This window comes from Papio anubis, chromosome 5 (assembly GCF_008728515.1).
Source record: "Papio anubis isolate 15944 chromosome 5, Panubis1.0, whole genome shotgun sequence".
Classification (NCBI taxonomy): domain Eukaryota; kingdom Metazoa; phylum Chordata; class Mammalia; order Primates; family Cercopithecidae; genus Papio; species Papio anubis.
In genome coordinates this window covers 123,277,352-123,301,086 of record NC_044980.1, presented here as the reverse complement: position 1 = coordinate 123,301,086, position 23,735 = coordinate 123,277,352, and the positions used below count along the sequence as shown (strand labels likewise).

General features: G+C 36.9%; 1 long non-coding RNA gene across 1 annotated transcript in view; it reads left to right on the top strand.

Moving 5' to 3' along the window:
• The first annotated feature begins 5,723 nt into the window (after positions 1-5,723).
• LOC103885401 overlaps positions 5,724-23,735 on the top strand; it is a 168,028-nt gene continuing 150,016 nt past the window's right edge. Inside the window, exon 1 of the long non-coding RNA XR_002522728.1 lies at positions 5,724-6,214. This is a non-coding gene — a long non-coding RNA (uncharacterized LOC103885401). The remainder of the gene's footprint in view (positions 6,215-23,735) is intronic.

Below are 23,735 nucleotides of genomic sequence, written 5' to 3'. Positions count from 1 at the left end.
TCTTCTGCTTGATACAGCCTGCTGTTGAAGCTCCCTATGGAAATTTTCAGTTCAGTCATTTTTAGCTGCAGAATTTGTTTGGTGGTTTCTTTTTATTTTTTCTCTCTCTTTGTTGAACTTCTAGTTTTATTTGTGCACTATTTTCCTGTTTTTATTTAGTTGTCTGTGTTCTCTTGAGGGCCACTCAGCTTCTTTAAGATGAGTAATTCAGCTCTGAATTCTTTGTCAGGATGTTCATGGATATTCATTTCTATAGGGTTATTATTCATACTTTTTTCCTTTGGTGGTGTCATGTTCCCTGATTATTCATTACCTTTGTGGCCTTGCATTGAAGTCTGCACATTTGAAAAAGTAGTCACTTTATAGATTGGCTTTCTCAGGAAACGTTCTTTACCAGTCAGCTTGGTGAAGTGATTCTTGGTGGGCCATCTCATGTGATCTGCAGGCAAGCTTGCTACTAAGTCCTTGGGCGGGCTGGCCTGCTATCTGGGTCAGCAGGTGAGCAGTCCTATTGACTGGATGCACTGGAGTTAGCCTGGTAACTGGGTCTGTGGGGTCATGTCTGAAGCCTTGGTTTAGGGCTGGTCAGGCTCTGGTGTCCAGTGGGGTAGGCCTTCTGGCTGGGTCAGCATGGGCGAGCCTGGAATCTGTGTCCATGGGGGCTAGCCTGAGGTCTGGATCCATAGGAACTGACCTGGTGTTGGTATAGGACTTGAACCTGACTCTATAGAGGTCACTCTGGCACAGGGATGGTCCTGGTCCTGAGTCCACAGGTACTGGCCTAGTACCTGGGTTTGTGCAGGTAGATTTAGTGCCTGGAACCAAGGGGTTAGGCCTGAAGACTAGGCCTACAGAATTGGGCCTGAATCCTGAGTCAATTGGGGCTGACCCTGAGCCTGAATCTATAGAGGTTGAGACTGGGTCCTCAGTCCACAGGGGCCAATGTGGAGCCAAGATCTGCAGGGCAGTACTGGAGCCTGGAACCACAAGGGCTAAACCAGCATTGGGGTCTATCAAGTGGACCAAACCTTGAATCTGCTGGAGTGGACCTGGAACATGGGAACGTGAAGGCTGGTTTGGAGTCTGGGACTTGGGAGCCAGTCTGTTGATGTGGCCGGCCTGGATCCTGGGTCTGCAGTGGCTATATTGGCACGCTATAGCCACTGTTAACTGGAGCAGGCCTGGAGCCTGGTTCTACTAAATGGGGGCCACTGTTTACTGGAGCAAGCTTGGAGCGTGGGCAGGCTGAAACCTGTATCCATGGGGGCTGGCCTCCAGTCTGTGTTTGTGGGTGCTCTCTGGAGTCTGGGGCTGCAGGAGCTTCCCTGGAGACTGGGTCTACTGGGGCTAGACTGACATCAAGATTCACTTTTGTGGGCCTGGTGCTGGAGTTCCTGGCAAAGTGAAGTGCTCACTTTACTCTCCATCCCCCACAAGGAGAGTCTTTCTTACCATACTGCTGCCAGGGCTTGGGGGAGGGGTGACACAGGTAATGTCAGTGTGTACTTTCTGCCCTCTTCAATGTGTCTTTTCTTATTTTTGTGCTATAATCTATCACCTATATTCCTTAACTCTTGCAAAGGTATTTTTGTGCATGGATAATTGTTCAAATGTATGTTTCTGCAGTGGGAAAAATGTTGAAAAGTTTTATTCTGCCATTTTTTTGATAGTACTCTTCCAGTTTACTCAACTTCACAATGCAAAAGCTATTTCATTGGCCCTTATGATGAATAAATTATATAATTCCTATAGAGCAATGAGTATACAAATTACTGGGAAAAGAGACAGAGAATGACACAGGATTTTTAGATTGCGACACACTTTCTACTGTGAACTGGAATAAAAGCATTTGACACATACTTAAAATATATTTTAGGGAAGTTATCTCTCTCTTTGTCTCTCCCTTTCTCACTCATTTCCCCTCATTTCTCTCCCAATTGACCTCTCTATCTGTATTGTTAAGTTCTGTACACGGTCAACACTGAGATTTCTTTTTCAGTAATTAATGGATAAATGGATAGATAGATTCAGGCTACTTTGAAAATTAGAAATTTTACTTTCATTATCAGGTAAGTATGAATGCTTTTAATTATGATTTTAAAACTGTGTGAAAAGCTTACTCATAAGACTTTTTTGACCATGCACATAAAATGATTCAACACAATATATCCTCACACCTTTCCCTTGTCACCAATGCTTGTACCTATTCACATAAAGTAATCCCCACTTATTTTCCATAGCAATATGAATATAAATCATAGTGTTAGAAAAATAATAAAATTCAATATTAAAGCAAGATAGGATATTAGAGAACATCTAGTTCAGCTCTCACATTGTGCAGATAAAGAAAAGATTTCCAAATGGCTGGATTTCATTTCCTTTTTAATTCTTTAATTGTGGAATTAAGGTAATTCCAGAAGTAATGAGAGACAGATGTGTGTAGTCCATGTACCATCTTGAACTGAATGCTCTATCTCATCTTCTACACATATAATACAATTTCATTGGAAAGATAGTGCATCTACTAAAACTGCTTGAAGATTATTAGACTACATGCCTATTCCTGCTTCTAAAGTGTTATATCATAGGTTGTTCCTCATGGGTCTGGAATCTCTCTCTCTCTCTGTGGCTACTGTGACTCCTCCTACTTTATAGTGAGCCCTGAGAGTAATTCTTCCAGGCAATTTTAAAAGCTATTCATTAATTCATGTATGTATATCAAAAGAGAAATGCAGCCAGAAGCTTCCTTTTGCTTTCTGTTCCCAGATGTTCAAATTAAAAATGATTGCAGACGTGACTAATTGAGTACTTTTACTTTCATAGTTAACTTTCTGGTAACTGGGTAGGAGTTCTGAGGGTGCTGGTAATATTCTATTTCTTTACAGGAATGACAGTTTTTATGATAATGTTTACATGGTAAAAAATCACTTCATGTTCTCATTTATAAGTGGGAGCTAAATAATAAGAACATATGGACAGATGGAGGGGAATAACACACACTGGGACCTTTCAGAGGGTGGAAGGTGAGAGGAGAAAGGGAATCAGGAAAAATAACTAATGAGTACTAGGCTTAATACCTGGGTGATGCAATAATCTGTACAACAAACTCCATGACACAAGTTTATCTATGTAACACAACTGCACTTATACCCTGAACTTAAAAGTTAAAAAAATTCACTTCACTGAACAATTACAATTTATGTACTCTTATGCATGTGTATTTTACTTTGATAAAAGGTTTATTTTAAAAAGAAATTTAAAGTATATAAAATTTAAATTTTTAAATATGCCTTCCAAGAAGTTGTTTCACTTGAAAACTTCACAAGAGATAACTGAAGCGATAAATGTAATTATATGAAAATGAGAAATGTTTTGCTGAATAATTTTTGGAACATTAACTCTAATTTGGCCAGTGAAAGTATTGCACATGAAATCTATCGTGAATTTTAAATTAAACGAAAAGTTAATTTCTAATTTTTCCTACAAATATTAAATAACCACTAAAATAATCAGGTAGTTCCATAGGGACAGATATATAAGAAATCCAAGAGTTACTAAGTGAAAAAAGTAAGTTGCAAAGAAGTACACATTGCATGAGCTATTTTTGGAATCAGTTTTCAGTTTTCGTAAATAGGTTAGGTTTTGTCTATTTATAAATTTTACATATCCGGAATTATAAATCATGCATTATTGTATGTGAGTAAATAAATAGAAATGTTACCAAATACAGGAAAGAATAAGATCAAATAGAATATTTCCAAAACTGCCAAAAGAATTTATTTCTGATGACCAGGAATAATAGGGATTTTTCAATCACTGTATTATATTGTTTCATAATATTTTCTTAAAATCCCTGTGCATTGATTTAATAATCAGGGAAAAAAGATGAACTCTTTCTTGTTAGCAGTGTCTTCTTTTATTCTAGCACTTGGCAATTCCTCTTTCTTTCTTCTTTTTTTTTGTTTTGTTTTGTTTTGTTTTGTTTAGTTTTTTGAGCTGAGCTATCTGAGCTATGGACGTATATAATTTTCTTTCTTTTTTTTTTTGAGATAGAGTCTTGCTCTTGTTGCCCAGGCTGGAGTGCAATGTCTTGATCTCGGGTCACTGCAACCTCCACCTCCTGGGTTCAAGCAATTCTCCTGCCTCAGCCTCCCAAGTAGCTGGAACTATAGGCGCACGCCACCATGCCCAGATAATTTTTTTATTTTTAATAGAGACAGGGTTTCACAGTGTTGGCCAGGATGGTCTCGATCTGTCGACCTTGTGATCCATCCACCTTGGCGTCCCAAAGTGCTGGGATTACAGGCATGAGCCACCATGCCTGGACAGACATATATAATTTTTTAGAAATATTTTAAGCACTGTGTCTTTCTATATATATTTTTATATATTACATATAAATATATATGTAATATATATTTATTCACATATTATATATGTTATAACTATACATTATATATTTATAGAAATATAATATATACTATATATTTTATAAATATTACATATTATATATTATATAAATATATATATTATAATGATTGTGTCTCTCTATATATACCATATATATTTCAACTTTTATGTTCAGGGAGTACATGTGCAGGTTTGTGGGCAAACTGCATGTCACTGAGGTTTGTGGTATGAATGATCCCATCACTCAGATAGACAGCATAGTACCTGATAGGTAGTGATAGGCAGTTTTTCAACCTTTGTCTCCCACACTCCCCTCTCTGGTAGTTACCACTTTCTACTGTTCCTGTCTTTATGACCATGTGTACTCAATGTCTAACTCTCACTTATAAGTGAGAACATGCAGTATTTTGTTTTCTGTTCATGCATTAATTCATTTAGGATAATGACCTCTAGCTGCATGCATATTGCTGCAAAGGACATGACTTCTTTCTATTTATGGCTGTGTAGCATTTCCTGGTATGTGTGTGTGTATATATATACACACTATATTTTTGTTATCTAGTCCACAATTGATAGGCATCTAGGTTAATTCCATGTCTTTGCTATCATGAATAATACTATAATGAACATGTGAGTGCATGTGTCTTTTTGGCAGAATTATTTATTTTCCTTTTGGTATATACCAACTAATGGGATTGCTGGGCCAAATAGTGGTTCTGTTTTAAGTTGTTTGAGAAATCTTCAAACTACTTCCCACAGTGTCTGAACTAACTTACATTCCCAGCCACAGTATATAGGCATTCCTTTATCTCTGCAGTATCACCAACATCTGTTATTTTTTGAGTTTTTAATAATAGCCTTTCTGACTAGTGTAAGATGGTTCTCATTGTGGTTTTGATTTGCATTTCTGTAATAATTCACGATGTGTAGCCTTTTTTTCACGTATTTGTTGACTGCAATTATGTCTTCTTTTGAGAAATGTCTGTTCATGTCCTTTGACCATTTTTTAATGGGGTTCTTTGTTTTTTGTTTGTCAAATTGTTTAAGTTTCTTATAGATTCTGGATATTAGACTTTTGTTGGATGCATAGTTTGCTAATATTTTCTCCCGTTCTGTAGGTTGCCTGTTTACTCTGTTGATAGTTTCTTTTGCTATGCAGAAACTCTTTAGTTTAGGTCCTGCTTGTCAGCTTTTGTTTTTGTTGCAAGTGCTTTTGGGGACTTAGTCATTGATTCTTTGCCAAGGCCAATTCAATATGGTATTTCCTAGGTTTTTTTTTTTTTTTTTTTTTTTTGAGAATTTTTATAGCTTGAGGTCTTATATTTAATTCCTTATCCATCTTGAGTTAATTTTTATATATGGTGAAACATAGGAGTCCAGTTCATTCTAAGGAATTCCACATTAGCTTAGTCAGCCATGTTGCCAAAACTGAAAGCAATCTATTAAATTTCTATCTTTCCAGTAATCTACACATTTTCTGTTCCTCTGACAGCACTCTTTCTTTTTTTCTAATAGTGTTATAAAATGTTATTTATTTTTGTTTATCTTCCATTTTCTTATTTTTAAAGGAATTTGTGCTGAAGGAAGAGTTTATCATCTTAATCTAATCTAATCTAAATCTCGAGCTTATCATCTTAATCTGAGGATTCATAATATTTGTTATATTCATGTGCTTTGTTCCAGATCCTGGGTTGAGCCCCAAGGAAACATGATGAACCAGGTTGTATGACTGTGAAGGCAGGATAAAAGAAAAGCAGAAGAACCACATTCATCGTAGCAGACATTAATGGAGAAGCACAATGAGGTGAGAAGTGACAGAATATTTCATTTTTTTATGTTTTATTGGGGGCATGTAAGGTCATTTAGTAGTAGTAGTTAATAGCATAGCTGACAATGTGGCAACCAGAAGAAGGGTCAAATAACAAACATTGAAAATATCCCACAGCTGTAAATAGCAGATATATGAAGAATATTGAGTGTAAAGGAAAACATAAGGCTCTCATAGGAAATTTCAGTGTAAAATTCCTTTGATCAAGCTTGTCCCCAATCTTTTATTCCTGGTCTTCCAAATGTGCATTTTAAGATATTCGTAAGGCCCACATGACACATTGGATAGCTTATTTTTTAAGTATTTATCCCTTTCCAACACTTCTTTAAATAATTAAACTTTACCCACAAATCTGTCTTCTATCATGTAAAAATCAACACTAAAAAATATCTTCCAATAAAAAAATGAGATCTATACAAATGATACATAATTTGGCAGCAAGCATCAGTAGCCCAAAGGATTGTTACATTTGTAAATTGTGTTTTCAGTTATTGTTGAAAACTGTTCATGCTTGCAATTTGATTTTTTTTTTTTTTAATGCCTGACCAAATGTTTTCTCATATTTGACCTGCAGGACTATGCTCATTTATAAGTTGTGAAGAATATATAGGAAATTTATTTCAATTTATTGTAAGCAGCAACCTCAGGTCCCTTTGAATCTCTCCTAGCTCAAACTAGTATTAATAATCAGTGCTTGACAATGTCCAAATCTCCATGAACTACTTATGAACACATTACCTGTGATTTTTAATCCTTTTAAGAGAGAATTATTTCTTGATTTTATTTAATTTATTTTTTACATATTTTAGTTATCTGAGTTCCTCCTTTTATAAGCTCTGCTTTCTTTTTGCTCTCTTCTTTTGTGTTAGTTGAGACAATTCATTGTGGGATATTCACCATCTCCCTCCTTTTCCAGAACAAGAGCAGCTTAACTTCATGTTTCCTATTGTATTAGTCCATTTTCAGGCTGCTAATAAAGACATACCTGAGACTGCACAATTTACAAAAGAAAGAGAGGCTTAATGGACTTACAGTTTCATGTGGCTACAGAGGCCTCACAATCATGGCACAAAGCACGGAGGACCAAGTCACATCTTACATGGACAGCAGCAAGCAAAGAGAAAAAGAGCTTGTGTAGGGAAACTCCCCCTTATACAGTAATCAGATGTCATGAGGCTTACTCACTATCATGAGAATGGCATGGGAAAGACCTATTCTCATGATTCAATTACTTCCCACTGGGCCCCTCCCATAACATGTGGGAATTCAAGTTGAGATTTGGGTGGGGACACAGCCAAACCATACCATCTGCCCCAGGCCCCTTCCAAATCTCGTGTTCTCACATTTCAAAACCAATCATGCCTTCCCAACAGTCCCTGAAAGTATTAAGTCATTTCAGCATTAACTCAAAAGTCCACAGTCCAAAGTCTCATCTGAGACATTGGAGTCCCTTCTGCCTATGAGCCTGTAAAATCAAAAGCAAGTTAGTTACTTCCTAGATACAGTGGGGTACAGGTATTGGGTAAATACAGCCATTCCAAATGGGAAAAATTGTACAAAACAAAGGGGCTTCAGCCCCCCTAAGTCCAAAATCCATCAGGGCAGTCAAATCTTAAAGCTCTAAATGACCTCCTTTGACTCTATGTCTCACATGCAGGTCACACTGATGCAACAGGTGGATTCCCGTGATCTTGAGCACCTCTGCCTCTCTGGCTTTCAGGGTACAGCCTCTCTCCCAGCTGGTTTTATGGGCTGGTGATGAGTGTCTGTGGCTTTTCCAGATGCACAGTGCAAGCTGTCAGTGAACCTACCATTCTGGGGTCTGGAGGACAGTGACCCTCTTCTCACAGCTCCACTAGGCAGTGCCCAAGTGGAGACTCTGTGTGGGGCTCCAACCCCACATTTCCCTTTTACACTCCTCTAACAGAGGTTCTCCATGAGGACCCTATCCCTGCAGAAATCTTCTGTCTGGACATCAAGGCATTGCCATACATCCTCTGAAATCTAGGCTGAGGTTCTCAAACCTCAATTCTTGACTTCTGTGTACCCACAGGCCCAACACCACATGTAAACTGCCAAGGCTTGGGGCTTGCACCCTGTGAAGTATAGCAGTCTGAGCTGTACATTGGCCCTGTTAGCCACAGCTGGAGCTGAAGCAGCTGGGACCCAGGGTACCATGTCCCAGTGGGGACTCTGTGTGGGGTTCCCATCCCACATTTCCCTTCCACACTGCCCTAGCAGAGGTTCTCCATGAGGGTCCTGCCCCTGCAGCAAACTTCTTCCTGGATATGCAGGCGTTTTCATACATCTTCTGAAATCTAGGTAGAGATTCCCAAACCCCATTTCTTGACTTCTGTGCACTCTCAGGCTCAATACCATGTGGAAGCTGCCAAGGCTTGAGGCTTGCACCCTCTGAAGCCACAGCTCAAGCTCTGCATTGGCCCCTTTCAGCCACAGCTAGAGCAGCTGCAACTCAGGGCACCAAGTACCTAGGCTGCACATAGTCACAGACCATGGGGCTGGTCCAGGAAACCATTTTTCCTCCTAGGCCTCTGGGCGTGTGATGGGAGAGGCTGCTATGAAGACCTCTGATAAGCCCTGGAGACATTTTCCTGATTGTCTTGGGGATTAACATTTGGCTTCTTGTTACTTATGCAAATTTCTGCACCTGGTTTGAATTTCTCCTCAGAAAATGGGATTTTCTTTTCTATCACATTGTCAGGCTGTAAATTTTCCAAACTTTTATGCTCTGTTTCCCTTTTAAACTGAAGGCCTTTAACAGCACCCAAGTCACCTCTTGAATGCTTTGCTGCTTAGAAATTTCTTCCAACAGATACCTAAATAATCTCTCTTAAGTTCAAAGTTCCACAGATCTCTTGGGAAGGGGCAAAATGCCACCATTCTCTTTGCTAAAACGTAATAAGAATCACCTTTGCTCCAGTTCCCAAGAAGTTCCTCATCTCCATCTGATACCACCTCAGCCTATATTTCATTGTCCATATTATTATTGGCATTTTGATCAAAACCATTCTGCAAGTCTCTAGGAAGTTCCAAACTTTCCCACATTTTTCTATCTTCTTCTGAGCCCTACAAACTGTTCCAGCCTCTGCTTGTTACCCATTTCCAAAGATGCTTCAAGATTTTCGGGTACCTTTTTAGCAGTGCCCCAGTCTACTGGTACTAATTTACTGTATTAGTTGTTTTCATGCTGTTGATAAAGATATACCAGAGGCTGCACAATTTACAAAAGAAAGAGAGGTTTAGTGGACTTACAGTTTCACATAGCTGAGGAGGCCTCATAATCATGGCAGAAGGCAAGGAGGAGCAAGTCATGTCTTACATGGATGACAGTAGGCAAAGAGAGAGAGCTTGTGCAGGGAAACTTTACCTTATAGTACCATCAGATCTTATGACACTTATTCACTATCATGAGAACAGCATGGGAAAGACCTGCCCCCATGATTAATTACCTCCCATTGAGTTGCTCCTACAACATGTATTTCAAGATGAGATTTGAGTGGGAACAGCCAAACCATGTCACCTATCAAGCCATAAATTAAGTTTCAAGCATAACTTACGTGAAGCACAAGTTAAAGCGTAAAGCATAGCTACCAACTAAAAATAACATTATAAGAAAACCTATATTTTGCCCTCATGCAGCTGATTGTAATTGTTGAGTTTGGCTGATTATTGATCTTAGCTCAACCCTATGAATAAGCTCTGTTTCCTTAGACAAGGCACTTTATGGAATCCATTCAAGTGTTTATAACATAACTAAAATGTGACTATGTACTTATGTAGTTTTCAATCCTGTGATTCTTATCTAATTATCCAAGAATTATTTGATAAATTCCATATGTTTATTTCCTCTGTGTATAACACTGTTTGAATCCCTGTGAAAGATGGAAATATTTTGTACTCGTATTTGCCCAAGAAGTGAAAAGAGAGATGAGGAAATATAATGAAAGGAAAAATGTTTCAAGATATTATTTGATGAGGAAAACAGATGATACATATTCTTTATGCAAATAATGGAATAAAACATTATAAAAACATCAGAAAAATTACAGTAAAAATAGTTTAAATTGAGTGGGTATACATTTATCCACTCAGTCATCAATTAAATAAATGTTTACTGAACTCTGTGGCATATGCTGAAGCCACAGAAATTAATCAGACTTAATCATTTTCCTCAAGAAATTCAGTAGAATTTTATGATGGATAGAGAATCTGAACAAAGAAAAATACAACTCTTTTATAGGTGCTATAATGCATTTGTATAAAAACAGTGGTCATAGATAAAAACTATAGTTCAATATATCTGAAACATAGAGTAGGTAGAATTATTTGATTTTAAATAGCAGAAATCATCCTTAGCTAGTCTGTGTCAAAGACTGAGGTGTCTCCCAGTGTCCATGAATGAAAATGCGTTTGAATGTTGGAAGGAATGAGAACCAGAAGCTAAAAAAGCATGGTGTCAAGACTTTCTCTGGTTTTTGTATCCATTTCTGTTTACATACATATCACTCTGTGATAAAAAGTAGTAATGGTGAAGGTGAAAACCATTAGTGTGGTAGTATTGGAATGAGAGGATAAAAAGTGTCCATATTCAATTCTGTGTTTCTGGTTTATAGAGTTTTCTTATGCACCCACATAGAAATTGTATTATGTAGGCAAGGCTACAGGTAAATATAATGAGGTCATTCTGGTATGTGGTTATGGGGAAATGAAGCTCAGCAAAGAGGATGCTTATAAGTGGATTCGTTGAACTCAGTATTTCAGACATGACGGTGGGATTTTTTTTTTGTTTTTGGAAGTAGAAATGAGAGGCATTGTGTACAAGTATAGAGGTAAGCATGATTACAACATACTTCCATGGTAGTAGATAAAGCAGCCTTAATAATAAAAAAGGAGAAGACCAATGTGAGGTGACTTAATCAAAGGAAACCATGATTTGTTATTTTTTTTCATGTTTATAAAGTTCATATCTGTGAAGTTTATCTTCCCAGACAAACTAGTAACCATGTTTTTATTTTATGACATGTTGCTAGAATTGGTGTAAGTAGTCAATAAATATTTGTTGAATATATGCATGAAATAATACTTCCAGATCAAAAGCTAACAATATGTTAAGAAAAATGTTTCATTTGAAACAAAGTTTCTTTGTCCCAATGACTTTGTCTGTGTTTATCATTTCAATGGATAACAGAGTTGATAAGAGGCACTATGCTAACATTGTATTGCTTATGATGGTAGAAAAATTGAGTCCATAATTCCTGAGCAAAAGCTTTGTGTAATCAGAGAACTGATTACCTAATAGTGATGTTTCCTTTTTATAGTTCAACATTTTGAACTATACAAATACCTTTCACATTTGAAATTAAAACAGGGAAAATTACTATGTTATTGCAAATCTGAAACTCTCTTAGCCTTTAACCCACTGAAATGACAGATTTTGTAACTTGATGTTTGCCCTTGTAAGTTTTCTTAAAAACACAATTATATTGAACAGAGGCTGAATATGCTCAGTTTTAGCATTTTATATTTTCAGTCCTGACCATAAGACCATAAGACCATAAGAACAAATGACTGTGATGGAATAACTTTTAGTACACAGTGGAGGAAGGGTGATGGCCCAGAAAATTAGCCCAGGTGACATTTTTTGGCTTTACCTGGCAGAGTACCTTGTTCATGAAATGAAAGATTCAATATGGTATTAAAAAAAAAAAAAAAAACTCTCAGAATTGATGTAGAATTTAATGTAGTCTCATTCAAAATTTTAGCAGATCTTTTGGTGAAAACTAACATACAATTTCTAAAATTTATATGGAAATATAAAGAGCTAAGGATAGTAAATACATTCTTAAAGGAGAACAAAATTAGAGATGCATGCTACTGGATAGCAAGTTTTATTGCAAAACTACATTATTTGAAAATATTTTTCAATATGTTTCTATAAGGACAGTCAGATTGTCCAATAGGATGGAATATATTCTAATGATAAACTAACAAATTTATAAACATTGGATTTATGATAAAGGTGGTACTTAAGTGGATCAAGTAAATTCTTAAAAAAAAAAAAAAGCCTGGATAAACTGGACATGTGAAAAGAAAAAAAGTTTTAAATATTACCCATTATTTATATTATATACGAAAGTTAATTGCAGGAGAATTATACATCTAAATATAAAAAAGAAATAATAATGCACTTACAACACAACGTATACAAAAAACCTTCTTGATTTGGGGATGTCTGAAAATTTCTTAAACAGGACATACGAAGCATAAAACATATAAAAATCATGACTTATTAACTGAACTACACTGAAGTTAGGAAAATCTGTTCATAAAGAGCCACCATTAAACCAGTGAAAAGTCAAGGTGTGTCATGGGAGAAGATATTTGCAAACCATACAATCCACAATAATCTCTTTTTCCAGATCATTATGAAAAAAGATTGACACCCCAATAGAAAAACAGAAAAATATATGAACAGACACTTTACAAAAACAACAAAATGGCCAACAAACATGAAAGCATTCTCAACCCAGATAGTTATCAGGAAATGATCATTAAAATTCAAATGAAATACAGTCATGATAATCACTAAGCTTTAAAAATACTGACAATGTGTTTTTAGAAATAAAGTTAAAATACTGCCAGAAATCTTGTAAATATGTCAAACAACTAAGACCTTCTTGTACTGCTGTTGGGGGTGTAAGTTAGTACAACTAGTTTGGAAAACTTTTTGTCAGAATCTACTAATTTGAGCATATAACATAACCTATGATTCAACAATTTTACTCTTAACTAAATACTCAAAAGAATGAGTGCATGTGTGGGTCAAATGACATATACTAGAATATTTACAGCAGCATATTCATACTGGAATTAATATGTCGATTTATATAAGCAAATGCTACTCAGAAATGAAATTGAATAGGCTACTGCTATGTAGAGCAATTTGGATGAAACTCACACATATAATATGAGAAAAAGAAGAAGAAAATACATGTTAGATTCCATTGACATAAAGTTCAGAACTAATTTTTGGTGTCAGATGTCAGAGTACAATTGAAGAACGGAAAAGTGTTGTAAGGTTATTAATTACTGAGAAGGGACATGAGGTTTGTGAAGTGAAGATAAGGTTCTATTTTTAAATTGTATTTGCAATTGGATGGATGTGTTCATTTTATGATTCTGGTAACTCCAATAACTCATCAAGCTTTCTGAAATTTAAGGAAATCGATTGAATGTTCAAGAGTAATTTGACCAGCAGAGCACACAGATTGTTTTGCTTTTGGCTCACAAAACTTTTGTATCTCAGTGCTTAGTAATAAACGGCCCCATACTGACAATTATATTACAAAGGAAGGCATTTATTATTTATAAGTAAAATAAACAAACCATGGTTTACATTTATTGCCTGGTAAAATTACTATCATCACCGTCATCATTTTGATGGGTTTAAAGTAGAAAAGACTTAGAGCAATTAATTTCAGAAAGGTTTTCCAAAACCTTATTGAATCGAATTTGACTAGACAATAAACTAAGTGCATGGACTTTTGATTGGTTCCTATTCCTAGGAAGTTTCTGATGAGTAATTATCAAATATCATTTCCAAAAGTGTTATCACAATTTTGGGGCTTAAAAAATGCTTTATGTTCTATCATCAATCATGGAACATGATTTTCTTACCTACATTTTTTTTTATCTTTTCATGTGGCACAGACATTTTTACTCAAAGAGAAAAAGAGGAGCAAGAATGAGGTTAAAGAAAACAACACTTTGTGGTGACAGTTTTAAATTATATTTCAAAACATTGAAAAAAATATTATCTTAGTCTATTCAGGCTGCTATAATAACATACCATAAACTGGGCAGCTCATAGAAAGCATAAATTTGTCTCTCACAGTTCTAGGGAATGGAAAGTCCAAGATCAAAGTCTAGGCAGATTCAGTGTCTTGAGGGCCTGTTTTCTAGATCACAAATGGCAGCTTCTCATTGCATCCTCATGTGGTGGAAGGGGCGATGGATGTCTCTAGGGTTCCTTTTATAAAGGCACTAATATAATTTTATAAAGACTTCATAAAGGCCCCGTCTCCTCACACCATCACCTTGGGGGATAGGATTTCAAACTTTGAATTTTAGGGGGATATAATCATTCAGTCTATTGCAAATATACACTAAAATGATATCTCTAGTTGGTAATATTATGAGTGATTTAAGTTATTAAATTTTGCCTATAGTATATTTTCCGATTATCCATAAGGAGCATGTAACATTATTAGTGATATAATTCTGAATCATAAAAATTATAAAGATTAATTTGCATGTGATGTGGTTTGGCTGTGTCCCCACCCGAATCTCATGAATTGTAGCTCCTAAAATTACCATGTGTTGTGGGAGGGACCCTGTGGGCGGTAACTGAATCATGGGGGCAGGTATTTCCCATGCTGGTCTTATGATAGTGAAAAGTCTCATGAGATCATATGTTTTTATAAGGGGGAGTTTCCCTGCCCAAAGCTCTCTCTTTGCTTGCTGCCATTCATATAAGATGTAACTTGCTCCTTCTTGCCTTCTGCCATAGTTGTGAAGCCTCCCCAGCCATGTGGAACTGTGAGTCCATTAATCCTCTTTCCTGTATAAATTACCCAGTCTTGGGTATGTCTTTATTAGCAGCATGAAAATGGACTAAAAAAGCATGTGTGATTGTTAATTCACATTTGTTTCAATATTGAAAAAAGTTGTCAGTACTCAAGAAATCTTATATTTCAGTGTACTTACTAGCCCGATGAATCCTAATGCTTTTGACCTTTTTGACCTATAGAAATCATATTCTTTTTGTAGAACTTATCTGAGTAAAATAGAGCAAGAAAAATAAGTCCAAGAGCTTATACAAGCTGTTCTTGCATACTCGCAAACAGTGGTCTTGATATGGCTGTGTCCCCACCCAAAACTCAACTTGAATTGTATCTCCCAGAATTCCCATGTGTTATGGGAGGTTACCCAGGGGAGGTAATTGATCATGGGGCTAGTCTTTTCCTTGCTATTCTCATGATAGTGAATAAGTCTCACAAGATCTGATGAGCTTATCAGGGGTTTCCACTTTTGCTTCTTCCTCATCTTCTCTTCCTGCTGCCATGCAAGAAGTTCCTTTCACCTCCCACCATGATTCTGAGGCCTCCCCAGCCATGTGGAACTGTAAGTCCATTAAACATTTTTTGCTTCCCAGGCTTGGGTATGTCTTTATCAGCAGTGTGAAAATGGAATAATACAGTAAATTGGTACTGGGAGTGGGGTGTTGCTGAAAAGATACCAAAAATGTGGAAGCAACTTTGGAACTGGTAACAGGCAAGGTTTGGAACTTCCTAGAGACTTGTTGAATGGCTTTGCCCAAAATGCTGATGGGAATATGGACAATAATGTCCAGGCTGAGGTGGTCTCACATGGAGATAAGGAAGTTGTTGGGAACTGGAGTAAAGGTGACTCTTGTTATGTTTTAGCAAAGAGACTGGTGGCATTTTGCCCCTGCCCTAGAGATTTGTGGAACTTTGAACTTGAGAAAGATGATTTAGGGTATTTGCTGGAAGAAATTTCTAAGCAGCAAAGCATTCAAGAGATGACTTGGATACAGTTAAAGGCATTCAGTTTTATAAGGGAAGTACAGCATGAAAGTTTGGGAAATTTGTAGTCACAATGTAAAATAAAAGAAAAACCCATTTTCTGGGGAGAAATTCAAGCTGGCTACAGAAATTTGCATAAGTAGCAAGGAGCCTTATGTTAATCCCCAAGACCACGAAGAAAATGTCTCCAGGCCATGTCAGAGACTTTCACAGAAGTCCCTCTAATCACTGGCCAGGAAGCCCAAGAGGAAAAAGTGGTTTTATCAGCCAGGCCCAGAGTCCCCGTGCTTTGTGCAGCCTAGGGACTTGGTGCCTTGTGTCCCAGCTGCTCCAGCTGTGGCTGAAAGGGGCCAACATACAGCTTGGGCTGTGACTTTAGAGGGTGGAAGGCCTAAGCCTTGGCAGCTTCCACATGGTGTTGAGCCTGTGAGTGCACACAAGTCAAGAATTGAGGTTTGGGAATCTCCACCTATATTTCAGAAGATGTATGGAAGCGCCTGGATTCCCAAGCAAAAGTTTGCTGCAGAGGCAGGTCCTTCGTGGAGAACCTCTGCTAGGGAAGTGCAGAAGAAAAATGTGGGGTTGGAGCCCCCACACAGAGTCACTACTCAGGCATTGCCTAGTGGAGCTGTGAGAAGAGAACCACCATCCTACAGGCCCCACAATGGTAGATACACTGACAGCTTAGACTGTCCACCTGGAAAAGCTGCAGACACTCAATGCCAGCCTATGAAAGCAGCTGGGAGGGAGACTGTACCCTGCAAAGCCACAGGGGTGGAGCTGGCCAAGACTATGGGAACCTACCTCTTGAATCAGTGTGACCTGGATATGAGACCTGGAGTCAAAGGAGATAATTTTGTAGCTTTAAAATTTGACTGCCCCATTTTATTTTGGATTTGCACAGACCCTGTAACCCCTTTGTTTTGGCTAATTTCTCCTATTTGGAGTGGCTGTATTTACCTAATACCTGTACTCTCATTGTCTGTAGCATGTAACTAACTTGCTTTTGATTTTACAGGCTCATAGGCAGAAGGGACTTGCCTTGTCTCAGATGAGACTTTGGATTGTGGACTTTTGAGTTAATGTTCAAATGAGTTTAGGCTTTGGGAGACTGTTGGAAAGGCATGACTGGTTTCAAAATGTGAGGACATGAAATTTGGGAGGGGACAGGGGCAGAATGATATGGTTTGGCTGTGTCCTCACCCAAAATCTCAGCTTGAATTGTATCTCCCAGAATTCCCACGTGTTGTGGGAAGGACCTGGAGAAAGTAACTGAATCATGGGGGCCAGTGTTTCCTGTGCTATTCTCATGATAGTGAATAAGTCTCACGAGATCTGATGGGTTTATCAGGGGTATCCACTTTTGTTTCCTCATTTTCTCTTGCTGCCACCATGCGAGAAGTTCTTTTCACCTCCCACCATGAACTGAGACCTTCCCAGCCATGTGGAACTGTAAGTCCAATTAAACTTCCTTTTCTTCCCAGTCTTGGGTATGTCTTTATCAGCAGCATGAATATGGACTTATACAGGCCTCTAGAAAGCTTGCTTGCATGTTGTGCCCCTGTCATTCTGTCTTTTCCATTAAGCATCCTGACATGCCACTAAGTTGAACACTAGTCACTTTTATATGCTGTTTTGCTATTCTAAAATGGGGGGAATTTGGAGAGAGAACAGCATGTAAAATAAATAATAAATCAAGTTTTCTACAGGTGTATATTCACCTGTCATAATGCCTGATTTTCTGAAAAGATGGGAAAACCTTTGGCAAATTAGTTCATTAATTAATTTTCAAAAACAACTTAATGTGCTAATTAAGTTTATGTTTTCCTTCATAGTGAGAAACATTAAACTTTGTAATTTTCTATTACTAATCTATGAATAGCAGATAACCTACCTTATTATTTTACTGAAAGTTATGACTAAAATTCCCCCAAAATAATCTGGAAACATAACCTGAGAAAATAATATACATCAGAGCAAAATTATATCATAGCTATCGAGATTTTATGCAAAATCTCCAAAGCAATAACAGACTGAATTTACCTAGTGCTTATTATAGGAAATAAATGATTAGCTCATTATCTATAGAACTTTACATTTCCACTGGCAAAATATAAAATAGTTTAATATTGAAAGAATGTTTTCCTAATATTTATACCTGTTACTTCATTTTTAAAATTTCAACTTTTATTTTAGATATAGGGGTATAATATTGATAGACTGGGAAAAATCACTGTAGCTTTGTATTACTCCCTTGTCACAGTGGTATGAAGAAATCGAGACTAAGTAATTTATAAAGGGAATAAATTTTTTTGGCTCACAGTTCCACATTGCTGGGGAGGCCTCAGGAAACATACAGTCATGGCGGAAGGCACAGGACAAGCAGGCACCTTCTTTATAGGACGACAGGATGGAGCAGTGCAAGCAGTGGAAATGCCAGATGCTTATAAAACCATCAGATCTTGTGAGACTCACTCACTATGATGAGAAGAGCATTGGGAAAACCACCCCCATGATCTGATTACCTCCACCCTTGGTCCTGCCCTTGACAATTGGGGACCATAGGGCTTATGGGGATTACAATTCAAGGTGAGATTTTGGGTGAGGACCCAGCCAAACCATATTAGGCTTTATGTTTGAAGTGCATAATTCCATGTTACCCATCCATCTCCAGGGATATTTAACAAATGCTGTAAGAAGTATGAAATATAAAATCATTGACTTTAAGAGAGATAATTAAGCCTTTTTATTTATGATCATATCAACTACTTGAAACTATACATTGATATAATATTTGTTGAATCATACTAATTTTAGAAGATTTACTAAATGTTTGATTAATTATTTTAATTGTTACATGTTATGCAATTTTTTTTTTTTTTTAAGCCTGAGACTCTTTCTACATTGCATCAAATTCATAAAGTTTGGAAATCACCATTGTATGTAATCAATTTGCCTATAAACTAATAAAAGTAAGTTTGAGGGAACATCAGGTTTCAGTACAAACTCTGACAATCTGGCAACTTATCAAATTTCCTTTTCATTCTGTTGTATATTGGAAAGATCAGTTAACTTGGAATTCTAGGACTTAATTTTAGTCCTGGTTCAGTCACTTGACTGGTTGTCCTCTGGAGGGTTGAATGCACGGAAGCATCAGGGTAGATGTTTTTCTCTTTTCTTTTCTTTTCTTTTCTTTTCTTTTTGAGACAGAGTCTTGCTCTGTTGCCAGGCTGGAGTGCAATGGCACGATCTTGGCTCACTGCAACCTCCGCCTCCTGGGTTCAAGTGATTCTCCTGCCTCAGCCTCCTGAGTAGCTGGGACTCCAGGCATGCACCACTACGCCAGCTAAGTTTTGTATTTTAGTAGAGACAGGGTTTCACCATGTTGGCCATGTGGTCTTGATCTCTTGACCTTGTGATATCCCACCTTGGCTTCCCAAAGTGCTGGGATTACAGATGTGAGCCACCACACCTGGCCAGGAAAGATGTTTTTCTATGAGCCTCCTACACCAGACTGGGAGGAGAATTACTAAACACTGTGAGCATAATTATTGATCTTGGAAAATGCCTATCTTTTACTTCTTAAAAAAGCATGATAAGTTTTACTAGACAAGATGGAAGAGATTTTACAAAAGAAGGAGTCTAAAGGAATAAAAAAAGCATCAAAGTCAGTGTCAAGTGGCTGATGAATGAAATAACATAATGGAGAAAAAAGAGAAGGGGAAAAATCACTATTTGAGTCAATTTTTACCCATTGAACAGGACAGTCAATTTGGATATTCTGAGGAAATAAGAGCAAAAAGTATCCAATGTAAACTTAAGATGAGCAAATGGGTGCATGTTAAAAATGGGTGACTCCTTCTAACAGCCCCATGGAGAAAGATGAATTTTCATGGTCGAGTCTCTAATGTAGATATGGAAATATATGTAGATTCATTGGTGGTGGTTATTGTCTTTGTTACTGATATATTCAAGAACCCTTCTAAAATTTTCAAATTCTTTGGCTTCAACTAACTCATATGGGAACAAATGTATACCCAGTCTTTTTAATTTCATTATTATTATTATTTTTCTTTTTGAGATGGAGTTTCGCTCTTGTTGCCCAGGCTAGAGTGCAATGGCGTGATCTCAGCTCACCACAACCTCCACCTCCTGGATTCAAGCAATTCTCCTACCTCAGCCTCCCGAGTGACTTGGATTACAGGCATGCTCCACCACGCCCTGCTATTTTTGTATTTTTAGTAGAGACAGGGTTTCTCCATGTTGGCCAGACTGGTCTTGAACTCCTGACCTCAGGTGATCCGCCCACCTTGGCCTCCCAAAATGCTGGGATTACAGGCAAGAGCCACTATGCCCGGCCTTTATTATTATTTTTAAAATGTTATTTTACTTTAAGTTTTGGGATACATGTGCAGAATGTGCAGGTTTGTTACATATACATATGCCATGGTGGTTTGCTGCACCTATCAACACATCATCTAGGTTTTAAGCCCCGCATGCATAGGTATTTATCCTAATGCTCTCTCTCCCCTTTCTCCCTACCCAGCACCCCCGCCCTCCGACAGGCCCCAGTGTGTGATGTTCCCCTCCCTGTGTCCATGTGTTCTCATTGTTCAACTCCCACTTATGAGTGAGAACATGTGGTGTTTGGTTTTCTGTTTCTTTGTTAGTTTGTTGAGAATGATGGCTTCCAGCTTCATCCATGTTGTTGCAAAAGACATAAACTCATACTTTTTTGCAGCTGCATAGCATAGTATTCCATGGTGTATATGTGCCACATTTTCTTTATCCAATCTATCATTGATGGGCACTTGGGTTGGTTCCAAGTTTTGCTATCGTAAATAGTGCTGCAATAAATATATGCATGCGTGTGTCTTTATAGTAGAATGATTTATAATCCTTTTGGTATATACCCTGTAATAGGATTGCTGGGTCAAATGGTATTTCTGATTCTAGATCCTTGAGGAATAACCACACTGTCTTCCACAATAGTTGAATTAGTCTACACTCTCACGAACAGTGTAAAATGTTCCTGTTTCTTCACATCCTCTCTGTCATCTGTTGCTTCCTAACATTTTAATAATCGCCATTCTAACTGGAGTTGGTGGTATCTCATTGTGGTTTTGATTTTCATTTCTCTAAAGACCAGTGATGATAAGCTTTTTTTTGTATGTTTGTTGGCCACATAAATGACTTCTTTTGAGAAGTGTCTGTTCATATCCTTTGCCCACTTTTTGATGGGGTTGTTTTTTTCCTGTAGATTTTTTTAAGTTCCTTGTAGGTTCTGGATATTAGCCCTTTGTTAGATGTGTGGCTTGCAAAAATTTTCTCCCATTCTTTTAGGTTACCTGTTCACTCTGATGATAGTTTATTTTGCTGTGTAGAAGCTCTTTAGTTTGATTAGATCTCATTTGTCAATTTTGGCTTTTGTTGCAATTGTTTTTGGTGTTTTAGTCATGAAGTCTTTGTCCATGCCTATGTCCTGAATGTTATTGCCTAGGTTTTCTTCAAGGTTTTTATGGTTTTGGGTTATACATTTAAGTCTTTAATCCATCTTGGGTTAATTTTTGTATAAGGTGTAAGGAAGGCATCCCATTTCAGTTTTCTGCATATGGCTAGCCAGTTTTTCCAGCACCATTTATCAAATAAGGAATCCTTTCCCCATTTCTTGTTTTTGTCAGGTTTGTCAAAGATCAGATGGTTGTAGATATGTAGTATTATTCCTGAGGTCTCTGTTCTGTTCCATTGGTCTAAATGTTTGTTTTGGTACCAGTACCATGCTGTTTTGGTTACTGTATCCTTGTAGTATAGTTTGAAGTCAGGTAGCATGACACCTCCATCTTTGTTCTTTTTGCTTAGGATTGTCTTGGCTATAAGGCTCTTTTCCCATTCCATATGAAATTTAAAGTAGCTTTTTCTAATTCTGTGAAAAAAATAAATGGTAGCTTGATGGGAATAGCATTGAATCTATAAATTACTTTGGGCAATATGGACATTATCATGATATTGATTATTCTTATCCATGAGCATGGAATGTTTTTCCATTTGTTTGTGTCCTCTCTTATTTCCTTGAGCAGTGGTTTGTAGTTCTCTTTGAAGAGGTCCTTCATTTGTAATTTGTATTTCTAGGTATTATATTCTCTTTGTAGCAATTGTGAATGGGAGTTCACTCATGATTTTGCTCTCTGCTTGTCTGTTGTTGGTGTATAGGAATGTTTGTGGTTTTTGCGCATTGATTTTGTATCCTGAAATTTGCTGAAGTTGCTTATCAGGTTAAGGAGTTTTTGGGCTGACCTGATGGATCCCTAGTATTTTTTAAACAGTGGAAACAGTGTGAAGGAAGAAAAATACTTTTTAAAAATTTTTATTCTACTTGAGGTCTACTTTTTGCAGTTATATCCATGTCTCATATAACCTCTTCTTTTTCAGTTTCTCCCTGTAACATCTTCTTGTGTGTTTCTTTATAGCTGTAGTCACATTCCATAATTACTGTCTGTGATTAGTCATTTACTGTCTCCCTCATAGTAGTGTACCCACCATGAGGGTAGAAACCCTGTGAGTGTTGACACCACTTCATCCCCAGAAACTATTTCATAGGTGTTGAACTAATAACTCAAATAATATATACTTGACATTGCAGAAAAGATTATTTCATAGATGAAGACTAAAATGTTGAGTGGAGGTCTATAGCCAAGGGTGCTCTTTAGAAAATTAGTATTAACATTTGGCAGGCAATATATTGAATTCATCAAAGCATTAAAGTGAAATATGAATCCAAGAGAAGAACACAATCCTGACTTAAACTGGACAACCACATACTATATAGGATAAAGTTGTATTGTAAATAGGAATAAAAAATTGTAGAACAAACTTTAGTAATTATCAGGGAGAAACTAAGGATGATGAACAGGACAATATTATGTATTTTCATACATTATATATATGCCATAGATATATACTTACAATACCTATGTCATAGATATATTTGTACTTCATTGCATAGACTGTACATGATGGAATAAGATTGATTTTAAAATAACAAAATTTAAGTTTTTATGAGTATTCTTGAGACTTTTGCAGCACTATTTATGGATTGAATATAAAAATTGAAAATAAATTGGCACTAGAGGTTAAAAATATGTGCACAACAATTCAAGAATGTGTTGGGAAGAGTAGGGGAAGGGACTGACAGGCTGCAGGTAAGTATACACTGAGAAGAAAGAAGTAATAATGTTAGGGAAATAAATAGGCTACAGATATTCTAGGCACTTAGAGAATATGGATAATTACAGCAGAAAAACAAAACAGTGACTAAAAAGTGCCAAATATCTGAACATCTAATGGTAATCTTTAACCAAAACTGAGTTTAGAAATTAGAAAAAGGAGCAAAGGTTATTGTTAATCTGGACTTATTTCTGGAGTTAAAGGAGAAATGGATAATGATGTGAAAGTAATAGAAAGTTTGAGAGAAAATACACATAGAATTTTGATGATTCTGACCATAAAGTTAATTGAGTAATTAACACAGTCAGATATAGGTACATGTACACTAGGTGTTAGGAAATCAGTTATTGTTTTTAAAATATGAGAAACGTTATATTTTTTTCTCATGACAGAAAACCTCTAAAGTATGCTGTGGCCCAAGATGGGAAAGTCTTAAAATAAAGTTTTATAAAACACACATGAGGAGAAGAAGCAAACAGTTAAAAAAAAATTGCCCAAATGAGAAAATTGCTGATAACATAAGGTTTAAAATTAGGAAACAGAAGGCACGTCATTAAAAAGCATCACCAATGTTAGAGGCAAACATTCAATGTTTGAGGTTTAAATTCATTAGACCAATGATGAAAATATTTTATAGCATGTGAAAA